The 15,846-nt window shown below is 46.5% G+C and overlaps 1 protein-coding gene across 1 annotated transcript in view; it reads left to right on the top strand.

The window, feature by feature from the left end:
- Paqr8 (progestin and adipoQ receptor family member 8) overlaps positions 1 to 15,846 on the top strand; it is a 19,887-nt gene that overhangs the window by 162 nt on the left and 3,879 nt on the right. The gene's annotated exons all lie outside the window — the stretch shown is intronic.

Raw genomic sequence — 15,846 nt, forward strand, 5'->3', positions numbered from 1 at the left:
CCCCCGCCCCACGCGGCCTGACCCTGAGTTGTTTCCCAGGACCTCTGAGGTTCGTGTGCTGTGGGAAGAGCCTCTTGACAGTGCTGCGGTGATACGGGCTGCCCCAGTCTAGGCGGACCAGATTGCTGCATTAATATATGGGACATGTTTTACACGCTGTAACTTCGCATGGCTATTAATTTACATTATTAAAAAAGTTTACATTATAGCAAGTATTGTCATTTTATTCGTAACAATTTTATTAGTATGGTATGCTGACTAGTCGTTCAAGATCCACAGAATAACGCCCGTGTGTATCAGTGCTTGTTGAGGAGCGTCTCGGTTACTTCTCTCTCGTTGCTGGGACAAAATACCTGAGGCCCAGAATTAAGGAAGGAAAGGTTTAGTTAGCTCAGTTTGTGTGGAGGTTTCAGTCCGTACTCAGCTGGCTCCAAGGCCAGGTGGCACAGCAAAAGGAGCAAGAGCGAAAGGGAGGAGCGGCAGGAGCCAGCCCCAGACCCTCCCTCCTACCGTGCTCGCAGGCCGCCTGCCCCAGGGCGTGTATAGCACTCACACCCAAAATCCCAGCGCTGGATCTTGAATTAATCAAAGCTACTGAAGCCTGCACTCACCACAACTCCATGAGGCTTTTGGGAGGACATCTAGGCACAAACCATAACAAGTAAAAGATTTTTTCCAGGGCTGGCAAGATAGCTCAGCGGACCTAAGTGCCTGCTTAGGCAAGCGCAGGAACTGGGATTGGATCCCCAGTGCCACCACGTGGTGCGCTGGCCTTGCCCCCAGGCAGGCAAGCTGAGCCAACCAGGCTGGTAGGCCTGTAATCCCTGTGCTAGCGAGGCTGAAAACAGGAGGATCACTGTGAGTCTGAGCTGTGTAGCGAGACCCTGTACCAAATATATTAAAAAAAAAAAACCTATCTGCAGAATAGCAATACCTTATTTTTCCAACTGCAAAATTGAGTTTATTGTTTTAAAAATGCTCTAATAATTGCATCTACCCCAGAAGCAGCATTCCCTCTAACCCACTTCATAACAGGAGCAGTAATTGGGAAGGGCTGAGAGATTGGGGAGACGGGAAGGGGACAGAGAAAGAGCTACAGTGTGCCGCGCACACACGCCACCCCCCCCCACAGTGAATATGACCATGTACTGTGAACATGTACTACTACTAATGTTTAAAATAGCAGTGTTGTTCAGATTGTATGTACATCTATAATTTTTCTGTGCCGTATCTAAATGGTTACCAAAATAGGTCATAGACTTTTTCTCTGCTTTTTCTGTGCGACAGTCGTGTCCCTGTATTCAGCAGATCTTTCTGTGCATGGCTGATGTGCAGGTCAGCCACGGCTGTAAGTGCAGGTGGAGACCACAGAGAAGAGAGCAGGACACGTGTGGTCACGGGTGTCTTCATCATTTAGTAAGCACATGAAGTTCTATAGCATAAATGTAGGGGAATGCAGTCTTTTGTCTGGGATGTTGAGACACTGTCTGTCCCATGCTCCAGAATACAGGCAAAATGCAAACTGATCTTCGCTGGATGCAAGTCCATGTTGAAATTATCTCTGCTAATAGGATTCAGCTGGTGGTGCTACTCTTTAGACTACGACTGTATAAACAGTGATCCAGCTCTTGGCAGAAGCAGCTGGATCGGTCAGCGAGTGTTCGGCCCGCTCTCCCCTGATGGCCGGTGTGGAAGGGCCTGGGGGCAGCGGAGGGCGCGTCTGGCCCGCTGCCGTTGCAGCCAGGTCAGAGCAGGCTCCAGCCCTGCTAACTGGGCATCACGGTGTCGTGCAGGCTGCTGCGCCTTCCCAGCCAGTTATGGTTATGCAGTGACGCACGAGGCCGGCTTTCCGGGATTTCCAGAAAGCATTTCTTCTCCCGCTGATGGGAACTGCGATTTTCTGTTCTCTGTCCAAGAGTCAGCGGGCCACCATCCTGCCCTGTTTCGGGCTGCACATATCAGCCTGAAGTTGTGTGATGAGGTCCATTTGTTGGCGATCCCAGGACCCTGGTTGATGTTCAGCACGAAGCAAAACGACAGGGTGAACTGTAAGACTGTGGTGGTAGAGCTTACACAGATTGGGCCCTCGTTGTACGGAGAGGGACGCTGAGGTACAGAGAGGTGCAATGATTTTTTTTTTAAAGTCACAATTAGCTGTAGAGCTTAACTAGATGTTAGGACTTCTAATTTTCTTTTATTTTGGATTTTTGAGACAGAGCTTCACTGTGTAGTTCAGGTTGGCCTTAAGTCACCATACAGCCTAGGCTGGCCTCAGGTGCATGTCAGCCCTCCAGCCTCAGCCTAACCACTGGCGTTACCGGCACATTCCGCCTCCCCAGGCCTTGACTTCAGATTTCCTATCCAGTGCTCATCCCAGAGAGCTGGGTGTGTCAAGTTTGTGGTAGGATCATGGAAGGTCTTTGTGCTAGGACAGGAAGCACCATTGCTTGGAGCACTGCTACGTGGCCTCCAGTTAAAGTGTCCTCTGCGAAACTATGCAGTGTTTCAAGTATGCAGGCTTTATTGAATCTTCCACTTTGTTCATCTGGGGGAGGCGCTTCCAACCTGTGGACAGAGTCCAGTGGTCACCCTCGATGTTCAAGTGCTTCTGCCTGCAGGCTGACGTATGGCTTGTGCCTTTAGGTTTAGGGTTGAAGTGAATCCCTGAGCCACTCTGCAGAGACAGGCCCAGCAGCCTGTGTGATAAGTGAGAGCGTCCACTAAGCTTACAGTGACACTGATCTGGGCCAGCGCCTCGCTTGGATGCTCTGCTAGATTCCATTCAGATGTTCTAGAGGTCACATTTTTTCTCCTGGAGGGTACTGTCCGTCATCTGATTTACAAGTAAACTCAGTTCCACTGAACTGAGTCTTGCAGTAAGAACTGTTTCGGCAAAGCCATCTGTAAACTGTCTTTGCTAATGGACCAAGGCAGTCTTGCCACAACATGTCTGGAATTAAACACCACAGAAGAACAGGAAGGTGGAGTCTTCAAGCGCCACTCTGGAGGGCATGGTGAGTACGAGCCCACCCTGGAGTTAGCTGCTCGTGGTTAACCGTGGAGAGCTACCACATATTACGGACATATCGCTGTCCTCTGATTCCTCCGAGGAGAGCAGAGATGATAATAACAGTCATGGGTACTAGGTAGTTTCTGAGAAGTTTAAATGAGGTAATATTTGCAAAGCACCTAGAACGCTGTCTGGCATGTATTAAAACCATACAAAAGTTTGCCTTCTGACTTTTGTTTCATTTATTCAACAACAGATTATTGCAAATCTTCTGTGTGCACTGCCCAGGGATAGGTAATTAAAGACAAACAGACAAAAACAAAAACACCTTCCTGCCCTTGGAAAATCTTATTTAGTGCTCAGAGAAACAAGTGATACAAACCATAATGCTTGAGGTGTACAGGAAAAAAAATAGTATAGCTGAATAAAGTAGTTAATTTTGTATAAGTCCAGGTTTTGTTGGTCTTACAAAACTGAAGGCTACCTTTGAGGACAAGAAGAATTTTGCGTCGTATTAGAAGTAGTCAGAAGGAAAAAACTCTTGGTGAATGCCTGCCAAGAGAGGAAAGAAGTCAACATGCTTTCTGTCTTAGATCTCTGCACTGTAGATGGGGGAGAAGGTCTTTCAAATAAAATTAGTTCAAAAGAATTCAAAAAGAAATTGGTTATCTTGAATTTCTAATGTATTCTCAAAGTATCCTTGAAGTCCAAGTCCTAGGTAGGAAGGAACTGTTAACTATCTTAGCATATCTTTCTGTGAGGAAAGGCCCTGGTCTCCCTCTGCATTACAGTTTTTATCCTTTTTTTTGTTTAGTTACATATTTAAGCTTGACCAGCTGCTTGAGTTAGTTTATAATGATGGGGTATTTTCCTTTATGGGATCCTATAATTAGGCTTCTCTGACTGCATTCTTGTACTAAGCCACTACATTTCCCCCTTCTGAGGATGTGTCCCTAACTGCCATTAGAAGAAAAGGGGTGAAGTGCACTCTGGCTACTTCTAGCTAAAAGGTCAGTGTAGTTGGGGGTGATGGCAGGTGGGGGTGTTCTTCAGAGAACTAATCTTAAGAGCCCTTGATAGAGGTTGTATTATATACAACCAAGTTAGGTAAAAATATTACAGGCAGTCAGACAGGGCTAGGCCCTCAAGGAAGTCAGTAATGACCAGGCCTACCTACCTCCACAGGGGATAAGACAATTGGTGTCACCTGGTCCAGTACAATCTAAGTAGCTGTCAGTCACCCAGGTAGGTGGCACGGACCTGCCGATTCATCCCTTCCTTAAAGAAAAGGTCATTGTTCTTTCCATGTACACTTGCTGTGTGACCTGCCTATGAAGCTGTACTTATAATCTTATTAGTCGATCGTAGTTTTGACCCCCATTGCACCTACCTGATGATTTTGTACCCATCTTGTAACTTTGCTCTATAAAACTTCCTCTGAAAAGTGGGCTCATTGGTCTCCCACTTTTGGATTCCCTCCTGCCCCTCAGGAGCTGTCTTTCCCAATAAATCCTTCCTACTCTTAATCTCTATTGTTTCTTAGAATTCACTCTTGGATTTTGAGGAACACAGCAAATCTCACTTCAGGCAGGTTGGAAGTTTTCATTTTATTCCCCTTTATCATTGGGAGGTTCCACTGAAATAATTAGGAGGAGGTAGGAGTTTGCCTTTGCTTCATGGATTCTAGATTGTGGCTTGTTTAGGTGATCAGAAATTATTATCCGTGTTTGTCAGTTTCTTACTCTGAAATTCATATGTCTTGTCTTTTTTTTGTTTATCATCTTTTTTTGTTTCAATGATGATAAATTTAAGTTAAGAACATGGAAAGATTATGACATTTCTTTGATGGTACATTTTACATTTGCAGGCAGAATCTTCTATTTCTGCTTTGTACATGCTGCATTTAGACTTGTTAGTTGCTGAATTTATCGGTGCCCCTTGCTTGACCTCCTTGACGAGTTTTAGCTGTTGTGATTTTGTCACCTTATCTTACACAATATCTCTAGGGAAAAGCCCCATGTTAGAGTGACCCCTACTACCCCTACTACATTTTTATAGAACGTACATTTATAAAATGGGTCTTTTATGCAGTCTAGTTTATATTTAGGGAATATACATGCCTATTAATAATCACGGGACTCTGCCTGTTAAAAGGCAGTGGGCCAGCAACTATTCTTAAGGCTTGGAGAACAGGCTTCACTGGGAGTTTGACCTGATCCCTCCACTACAATCTAGAGAGGAATGTCTACCCTGGTCTACCTCAGTTTCCTTCCAGGCCTAATCTTCCTCTGGGAAGGGGCAATCTTAGCTCTGGGAAGAGGCAATCTTAGCTCCTGTTCCCACCTTTCAAGCCAAAGGTGACATCATAGGCAGTTGGTCTCAGTAACTAACTGTGAGTATGAGATGACACTTTCTTTTTCTGATCTCATTTCGCATCTTTTCCTGTCACTTTGTACTTTCCTTTTTCAGAGGCAAGTTTCTGCTAAGCATACAGCAGAATGAAGCCTAAGATGTCCCAACCTTCCCTCCTCCTCAATAACTAAGAGCTTTGAAGTTGAGCCCACACCTGAATTATGAGTACAGGTTTTAACTTGCGAGTTTCTTAAATGTGTTGCAGATACAGCATTGTAGTGTCTTGGTTACTTTTCTCATTACTGAGACAAAATATCCAGTGCCCACATTAAGAGAGCAAAGGTTTATTTAGCTCACAGTTTGTGGAGGTTTCAGACCATACTTGGCTGGCTCCAAGGCAGGGGGGCAATGGCAGAGGGCAGCAGCTCATGATGGTGAAAGATTGCAAAAGCCACAAGAGCGAGGGGGGAGGGTCGTGGCTTTGCTTTGAGAAGAAGCCCCACAGCACTGTGTTCCAGGATGGCGGAGGCCACACCATGTTCCAGAATGGTTTCATCCTGCAGAATTTTGCCCTGGAATTGAATTCACAGTGCTCCCAGAGAGGAAAGCCTGGCTACTACAGCAGCTGGCAGCAGCCCTTGGCATCATCCACATGGCGCTGACTTTAGGCGCATGCAGAATGCAAGAGTTGTGGGGTTAAGAACCCTTCTGCCAGGATTTCAGAAGGCCAAGGAGGCCAGGCAGTGTGCCCTTGAGAGGACAGTGTGTGAAACTGTGAAGTTGAAGCCAAAGTGGAGACCCCAGAAGTTTGGAAAGTGAGAAACATGGGTCATCCAGGGAAAGCTGCAAGGAGGGAGCAGGGTGTGCCCAAGAGGAAAGCCCTGGGAGCTGCCTTAGGGGCGGAGCCGCCCAGGCCCTCTGGACTCACAGCGTGCCACAGATTGTGACGGTGCTGCACATGAACCTGCAGGACATAATGTTTGCTCTTGCATGAAACTGCAGGACACGCTTTGGTCCTAATCCTTTGTATCCCCTTGTTCATAACTTAATTTTATAAGGCCAGAAGACAGGCAGCCAGAAAACATCTGTTTCCTACTGGTGCCCATCAGATCCTGCACAAAACGCCTGCTGGCCTAGTAACCAACCAGCAGAGTAGAATAGGAAATGTCTTCAGACACATATTCTTAAAGGTCTGAGAAGGATGAGAACTAAGCCCTTCAATTATTTTATTATTACTATTATTATTTTTGCATTTAGTACAGGGTCTTCATGGTCTCACTATGTAGATTGGACTCACAGTGGTTCTCCTGTTTTCAGCCTCCCAAACACTGGGATTACAGGTGCATGCCACCATGCCTAGCCTCAGTCACCAACTCAGCATGCCCTGGGGGCTGGGCTGGCACAGCATGCCAGGGATTGAACCCCGGTCAATGTGCTCTGCCTAAGCAGGCGCTTTAGTCCACTTAGCTATCTGGCCAGCCCCTTTCAATTATTTTAGAGACTGTGTGTGTGTGTGTGTGTGTGTGTGTGTGTGTGTGTGTGTGTGGCTGGCTTAGCCCACCCTGGGCAGGGCTGGCGTGACATGTGGTACCAGGGATTGAACGGTAGTCCCTGAGTGCTTGCCTAAGCTTACTTAAGCAGGCAGACCACTGAGCTATCTTGCCGGCCCCCCTTCCATTATTTTGGCCCCCCTTCCATTATTTTATTTATTTATTTATTGTATTTAGGGAAGGGTCTACAAGGTGTTCAGGGTCTCACTACTAGATCTGACTTGTAGTGATCTGGCTGTTCATAGCCTCCCAAGAGCTGGGATTATAGTGCTCATCCTCCACCACGCCCAGTCTCAGTTGTCCTCTCAGCACGCCCTGGGGGCGGGGCCAGCATGGCAGGCCCAGGGATGGAACCCCCGGCCCCAAAATCTGCTGAGCTATTTGACTAGACCAATCATTTTAAATTGTTAACTGCTGATCAAGAAAATAAATGAAAACCCTTCTGCCTTCTTAGAAGTTTTACAAGCAGCATTGGCCAAACAGACACCCCTGCCTCCTGATTCAGTAGGACAGATGATGATGAGGATGAGGATGATGATGAGGAGGAGGAGGATGATAATTGTTTTGGTACCAGGAATAAAACTCAGGACTTTGCACTTGCCAAGCAGGCATTTGTGCCACTGAGCTATATCCCCAGCCAAGCCAGATTATTCTTAAAGACAATTTTATTACCCAGTGAGCTTCAGATATTAGGAGAAAGCTACAAAAGATGGCTTTTGCTCCAGCTAGCTCACTCGGTACTGTAGTGAAAACTGCTCCTCAGTATATTGTATAACTGAGCCCAGAAGGAGGGCAAGGGGAGAAAACAACAGACCAAGCAAAAGTATTGGCTTGAAAAGAATTGACTTTACCTCTGATTCTGGGAGCTCCAGGGAGAGCTCAATGACTGAGGCCACCTGCTACCACCGTGGAAAGCCAGGCGGCCTGAGGAACTGTGATAAAAACCAACCCAAGAGACCGCCTCGAGCCATGTGCTGATTGCAGAGGTGACCATTCGAGTAAGACTGTCCTCAGGCGGAGGTCCTAGGGACCAGACCCATCTTACCGGCTGCCCAGCTCGACCGAAGGGCCCCAGGCCACTCTGCTTTCTCCCTCTGGACGACGGTCACCTCTGCGGGGGAGCCCCAGGTGGTCATGAGTATGGACAGCAGGGAAGCCAGCCTCCTGCTGTACACTGATGCAGGGTTCTGGGCCCTTTCTTTCAACCCGGGTCTTCATTCCGACCATCCTGCTTCTGGTAAAAGTCTCTAGAGAGGAGATGATTGCTGTTTCTCACAGCCTTAGGTTGTACCTGGGACAACTTTCTTTTACTGCATTTATTTTTTATTATCTCTGAAAGTCCAGTTCCCCTGCTGGGGAGAGATTTCTTGCTTAAGTACTGTCATATGACTGCCCCAGGTCAGGTACGCCCTCCCTCTCAGGGAGACAGAAATAAACCCTGAAGTATGAGCAGCTAAAGGTAAAACAAGAGGAGCATTAAGAGCTTCCCTGGTGCAAATACTTCTCCAAAATCCCTCTATTTTTCCTCACCAGAGACAATACTGCCTATAATTTTCAACTTGAAGACAAGGTTTACTTACACCCTAGAGCAGTCCTTAGAACACTCCTGTATAGAGTGTTCAAAAGCCCGATGGAGAATTGCGGTTGGTGTAGGGTCTTAGACTGATAAATGAGGCTGTAGAGCCCCCCTCGGGTACCTAAGCCACCCGCTCTTCCTTCTCAGATCTCAGACGTGCCCGCTGGTGTTGTGTTAGATTTAAAAGGTGCCTTCTTTTGTATTCTTTTACATCCAGATACCCAGTTTCTTTTTGCCTTTAAAATCCCTCCCAGCTAGGCCTCCCAGCCGACTTAGACTGTGCTTCCTCAGGGGTTAGAGACACTCATCTTTTTGTGCAAGTGCTTTCCCACTTCAAAAATTTTTTTTCATTCAGCTGGTTCAGTCTGTAGATGAAGGACCTGTGGGTACAGAGGGCCAACTGTGCGTATGCATGTGCGTGAGAAAAGGATGTGGATGTTCCTACTTTCCAAAGTACTAGTCCACCACTGTCCATTTCATTCTTGTTTTTGCTATCCCTGAGAAATGAAGATAGTGTCACTGCGCAGAGTTCCATGAAGGTCCCTGGAGCACAGGTGAAGAACCTGGATTCGCTCCCTGCACAGGGCAGGTTGTAGGTTCCCTGCCTTCCACCACGGAAAAAGAATGTTTAGAACACACCAGAAAAAGGCATAAAGGGATTCATTCTTTTTAGGCAGGATTTCAAAAATTACACACTCCAAGATTAGGGTGCAGGTTCTCCAAAGGGGAGCAGAGGGCTGGTTATGATCTTGAGTTGAGTATATTTGTGGGGGACTTGGAGGTGAAAATCTCTAGAACTTAATCTATGGAAAGAAGGGGTTCAACAGATGAAAGGGCAAAGCTCTGTCTGCAGGGGAGGGGTGATGGCCTGTTCCCAGGTGTTAACAGCTGTAGCCCGTCCATAAGGGAGAATGTCATCTTGCAGGTAAAGAGGGACAGTCTGCTCACAGTGAAAGTGGCCCAATTATGGATAAAAACTTAACAGCTGGCAGTTATTGTGTCTTTAAGGACCACAGGAATTTCTGACAGTGTGTGTGTTTTAACTCCATTTTCATTAAAAGTACAGTTTTACTCTTTTTATCTATCTTTATTTCTCATATCCATCCTCAATAGGAAATTACCGCCTCTCACCCACCTTTTTAAAGAGAACAATGGACACTGTAGTTGGACGTCTTGGGCATGGTCACACAGTTAAAAGTAGAGCAAATTTTAATAGCCAGATTTCATTTATTTTTTCCTCTCAGCCTTCATTCAGTAGGTCATTTACTCCATGCCAGACACTGCTTAAAACATAGGAACTTGAACACTAAATAATCTGTCCTTAAAGGAGTTGGTGGTGAGTAGGGAAGTCCAGGAAAGAACAAATGGAGACAAAACTAGGTACCACAGGAGCTGGGAAGAGTCCTAACCCTCTTTAGGGATTAAGAAAGGCTTCCTAGGCTGGCCATGGTTATACAGTCCTGAATCCCAGCACCCTGGAGGCTGAGGCAGGAGGATCAGCCAGCTTGGGCTCATAATGAGTCAAGGCCAACCTGAACACACCTTGTCTCAGAACATCAAAAGAGAAAAAAAAGAGAGAAAGCAAAAAGAAAGGCTTCCTGGAAGAGCTGGTTCCTGGGGAGAGCTGGAGTTGCTGGGAGAGGGACTGGGAAGCAGGCACTGGGAAACAGTTCTCTCAGCGTTATGATTGAGGCCTCATGCCATGGAAACGGAGGTGGGAGGAACACAGACTCTCAGTAAGGAGGCTGAAAGAAGCAGAGCAACAAAGACCCCATTTACGTGATAAGGGCGTACAGTTTCCACAGCTGACAGGGATGGTGAGAGAAGCCAGAGGCAGAGGCAGTGATTAGCTGTGGGAATCCTGCAGAGCTCAGGGGAAGTAAGCATTTACACATGCCAGAATTCAGGGAGAGAAAGGATGCCCGTTTTCCTTATGTAACATCAAGTCTACGCCCCTGCTAGTGCCGCTGCCTGCTGTCCTTGTTTCTCAACAGCCCTTCTGCTCAGAGGCCCACCAAGGAGCCCGGCCCTGCCACACTCACAGTCGGGGCCGCATCCATGGGTTCCTGGCCTGTCAGTGCTCACGTGCTCAGGGTCATCTGCTTGCTGCTGATGCGGTGAAAGTGCTACCGTCCAAACTGGGCTGGTGTCTCACAGAGTTGTAGAATGAAGTCATGGGCAAGGGCAGTTAAGAGGAGTGTTTATTGGAAGAATAAGAAGGCATGCTCCCAGTAGTTGGGAAGGGGACCCAAAGAAGCGTTGCCAGAATGGGCTGTCTAGGGTCATTTGTACTACGATGGCCACGTCTGTCACAGGAGGTCAAGATGAGCTTAGACTGAAGAATGGATAAGGAAGATGTGGTATTTTTACACAACAGAGTATTATTCAGCTATTAAACAGGATAAATTCGAGTCTTTTTGTCAGTAAATGGGTGCAACTAGAGAACACAATCTTAAGTGAAATAAATCAGACCTGCATGTACAAACATCATATTGCCTTCTTAGTGTGAGAACCTGAAAGAGAAAAATGGAATCTGAAGTGTACAATAGACACTGGGAAAAGGGAATGACCTTACTTCAAAGGAGTTACAGAGTTGAGAAGGACAGGAGAAGGAGTGGGAGAAAGACATTTATCTATGTATGTATGCACGATGGTTTGGACAACTGTACTGTGCATTTCTGCTGGTCTATTGAAAGAAGCAGTTAATGCTTTAGTGTTTTGTCTCATTTTGTCAATTGTTTCTCCTTTTGTTTTCTTAATTTCTTTTTTCTAGCAGAACAAGGGATTGAATTTAGGACTGTGTGCTTGCCAGGCAAGCACTTATTCAACTGAGCTATCTCCCCGGCCCCTGTTTTCTTAATTTCTTATACATTTCTTTTTTTCTTCTTCCAATTTTACATGCATATATCTGGTAATATGAATAACTGATTGGAAGACAAAACTATGTATTGCAACAAATACTGTGAAATTCGTATTTGTTAAGTGAAAATCTGTATCACATAACTTTTTTGTTTTAATTCTAAGTTTACTCTTTAAAAGATTAAAAAAAAGAAAGAAAGAAAGAAGACGGGCTTAGCCTATAGAGTGTGGATATGGATTGTCTGTGCTGGTACGACCCATGTTGTGGACGGGCCATGACCCGTACCATTTGGCCATTCAGGAGCCTTGCTGTGCAGTAGAAAAAAGGAAAGAGAAGGGGGATTGGTCTGCACTGGTCCCTTCGTTCTCAGCTTCCTGAGCTTAGTGATCTGTATGGCTTGAGTTAACCCTTTACCCTGCTATTGTCTTCTAAGGCTAACCAACCTGATTCCATCTTAGCCTCTGTCCTTTATTAGTTGCCTACCTATATGCTAACTGGCTATATATACTACCTACCCCAAAAAGGTGGCCATTTATTTTGGTGAAAAAGACAAATGATTTATTCTAGGTCAGCTCCAAGATGCAGAGGGGCCTGTCTGCTTTAAATCACCGTCAAGCAGGTCTGAACAGGCCGGGGAGATGGCTGAGTAGAATAAGCGCTTCCCTGGCAAGTGTAAGGACCTGAGTTCAATCCCCAGTTCGACCAAAAAACAAAAACAAAACCAAAAAAATCCACCCCCCCAAACAAAAACAGGTCTGAACAGGTGTGTTAGGGCCCTTCATGGCATGGCGAGGAACAGTGCGGGAGAGAAGACAGTGGCGCACTGTTCTGGTCAGGCTTGTCCCTTGCTGAACCCAGCTCTCTCTCTCCCTCGCTAAGGAAATGAAACTGGATGTGACCTCCTGCTCCTGCTGCCAGCATTTGTATGTTCTGTATTCATCTGGGCTGAGGAAAGGCGGACGGAACAGCCACTTACATCCTAGGCCTGAGAAAGTCTGGCGAGGCCACTTAGCACTAAAATAAACACGCATCTTCTAAAGTTCCATTTTGTGGTGCTGGTGCACAGGAGGACCCTGAGGAGGAGCCACGCCCCTCAGCTTGGCTAGGAAGATCTTGACTTACTGTTGCACAAAGACATTGCAGGATGTGTCTGTGAGGGGGACCACTGATTTATTAGGTAGGCTTAGAAAGCAAGGCACGATGGGAAGGCCTGCGTCTCGAGGAGCTAAAGGGGCAGAGTTCTTGAGGAAGAATAGGCCAGCTTTTATGGAGGGGCTGCTGTGGGCCGGGGAGTGTTTATTGTCTCAGTTGTGGTTTTGCAAAGTTTGGAAAACTCGCTGCTTGAGAGGACAGATCGTTTCTCCCAGATGACTGCTTCTGCCCGGCCACCTCGGCCTCGGGGAGGCTGTGCTGGCCTCCACGGCTGAGGGCTGCAACTGGGGACTTCCAGAAGGACTTGCTTGGAGGTGCTCGCCAGAAGGACTCTGTAAATCTCTTAGCTTTATGTCTTTACTCTTGAAAGGGGATAGAGTAAGTTATATAAATTCAGGGCTGTTCAGTCCTGTATTGGCAATTTTTAGACAAACATGTCCTAAATGATTAATAGGGCTCCGTGCGGACTTGTGCGAGGATCTGGCTCAAAGCTTTAAAGCAATAAAGGAGGAAGATACAAGTTCTGCTTCTAGTTGCCTGCTGAGCATCTGAGGTCCTCATGAAAAGCCACTCTTGTTATGGTTCTGTTTTGCTTTGTTTGTTGTTTTAACAGAAAAAGCGGTTTTCAAGTCCTTGACTGCACTGAGCAAAACAAATCATGCTTTTAATGAGGAGCAGGTTAATGGCCTACAGTCAACTGTCCCTATGGTGTCTTGGCCTCAGTATTTTGCCTCTTTCTTGAGATGTAACATCCTCCCTTGTCGAAGCTCCATTCAGCCTTCCTGACCCAACAAGTCTCCCGAGGGCCACCCCAGCATGCTGTACTCCAGACATAGACCTGCTAGGACTTCATGCAGCTATCTGCCAGCTGGTGTTTTTGGCTGTCGTCTTATAAGCTTCACGGTGTCAGGGGTCTTATTTTATCCTTCCTCTGTGGCTTCTGTACCCTGGAATAGTGTGAGCAAAAATCTTCACTCTGAAAAAGCTTTGGTTGATCAAAATGATTGACTTGACCTTATTCTGTTTCTGAGTATTCTTTCTTTGGTAATAGTGATCCTCTTGTCCCAGCTAGTAGTGATCCTCCTGTCTCAGCTAGTAGTGACCCTCCTGTCTCAGCCTCCCAGGGCAGGGATTATAGGCATGTGCCACCACACTCAGTTTCCATGGCACTGTGAGAGATGAGGTAGCAGGCATCAAACCCAGACCCTTCCACTTTCCAGGCAGGTGCTTCGACTGCTGACCTATCTCCCCTTCCCCATTCCTGAGGATTCTTAAGGAAGAGTTAAATTCCAGCTATCCCAGAGTTACAGTGAGCTCCATGCATGGGATATTATACTGAGCTAAGAGCAATACTAGCTTGGGTAGGCTTGCATCTGTGCGTGTGCGCGAGCAGAGGCTGGGACTTAGGGAAGGGCTCCTTACAGCAGCGTCTGTGGCTTCCTCCAGAATAGGCTCAAACTTTGCAGTTGGCCCTCTGAGGTCTCCTTCTGGAAGCATGGCCCATCTGGCTTGGTGAGAGGAGGCCTGTGTCGGAGGGCTGACCAGGACCCCACCACATAGTGGCTTCTGAATTTAATGTTGATAAAAGAATTTCAAAAAAATAAATACATAAATTTTAAAAAAGAATTATAACTCATTACATTGTCGTAGTTGGGAGGGAAGAGGTAGTAGTGAAGGAATGGGGAAAAAATTCCCTATTGCTGACCCAAGCTTAGGATTTTCATGTCCCTACACTTCCCAGGGGAACTTTAAGTCCATTGCACAGAGAGGACTTAATCTCTGTAGCATCCTCACTGCTGAGTGAGACAAGGAATCCTGTTGTCTTAAAGTTAATACATGTTCATGATCCGGAAGTACTTCATACACATACCGCATCTCGGTCATGTCTGCTTTCCCTTCTCCTACCCGTCCCTCCCCTTTCATTTCCTAGATGCCCCGCCATCTTTACAGAGCCTACGTTCCTGTGTTGACCATCTCTCCTTCATTTTGCTTTTTATTTATGTTTTGGGCCTCTTGTATCTGAGAAACCGTGCAATATTTAACCTTCACTGATTTATTTTACTTAGCATTATGCCTTCAGATGCATCCCTTTTTCTTACAGGTGACTCACAGTTATCCTTCTCTATGGCTGAGTACTACCACAGTCTCTTTTATGTGTTTATCTTCTGATGTGCATATAGCCCACTTCCATAATTTGGCTCCTGTGGCTCTGGTGTCACAGCATGTACCTCTTTCAGGAAGGTACCAGGGGGCCGAGGAGACAGCTCAGTAGAATAAGCGCTTGCCTGGGAAGTGCAGTGGCCTGAGTTCCATCCCCAGTACCAGACACAAAAAAGGAAGGTACCCAGAATAGCAGGCATAGCTGGGTCAAATGGAACTTCTAGTTTTAGTTTTTTGAAGAATCTCCACAGTGTTTGCCTTAGTGTTGTCCTGGTTTACATTCCCACCAACAGTGAGGAAAAGTACCCCCCTCACAACCTGGCCAGCCTTTATTGTTGAGTCCTTGATGGTTGAAGGTGATAGCGGTTGTGTTCCTGGACTATCAGTCTCTGGGCAGATCAGGTTATACAGTAGAGGAGACAGAATTACACAGGAGACTCAAAGACTAGTGCAGGGTTTTTTTGTTTTTTTCTTGTACCAAGGATCAAACTGAGGACCTTGCACTTGCCAGGCAGGTGCTTAAAGCGCTGAGTTATCTCCCCGACCCCTACTGTGGTTACATTTAATGGACAGATTAAAACTAGGTTGGTGATAAAGAAATAGAGGCTACCATTAGTATTCACAGTTAATTATATTTTAGCATATTTATAATGTATCGGTCCTGCCTAATGATTATTTCTCTTTATTGCAATACTGTGATTGAACCGAGGGCCATCACACTGAGCTATACCCAGCCCTTTTTAAAAAAATCTTTTGTTTTTGAGACGAGTCGTTAAGTCACTAAGCTGCCCTGGCTAGGCTCAGCTTGCCAACCTCCTGCCGCAGCCTCCCTGAGTGCTGAGATAACAGACATCTGTTACCTCGCTCACTAAGCTGCCCTGGCTAGGCTCAGCTTGCCAACCTCCTGCCTCAGCCTCCCTGAGTGCTGGGATAACAGACATCTGTTACCTCGCCTGGCTTGATCGCTTTTCAGTCTAGGAAACCCAATAGCCCTCAGGAGTACCCTTACTGTCTAGGTGCCATTAGATCTGGTCTGGCATGAAATCACGGGAGCGAGCGTAGCTAACATTCTCGCTTTACAAGATGTGCTTGTGCCTGGCTCACACCGCCCAGGGTGGTAAAGCAGATTCCTAGGAGGAACCCTGGAGGGCTCCTGGGAGTCCTTAAGGGTGTTGTTCCAACTCCC

The sequence above is a fragment of the Octodon degus genome, unplaced genomic scaffold (genome assembly GCF_000260255.1).
Source record: "Octodon degus isolate 3935 unplaced genomic scaffold, OctDeg1.0 scaffold00022, whole genome shotgun sequence".
Classification (NCBI taxonomy): Eukaryota; Metazoa; Chordata; class Mammalia; order Rodentia; family Octodontidae; genus Octodon; species Octodon degus.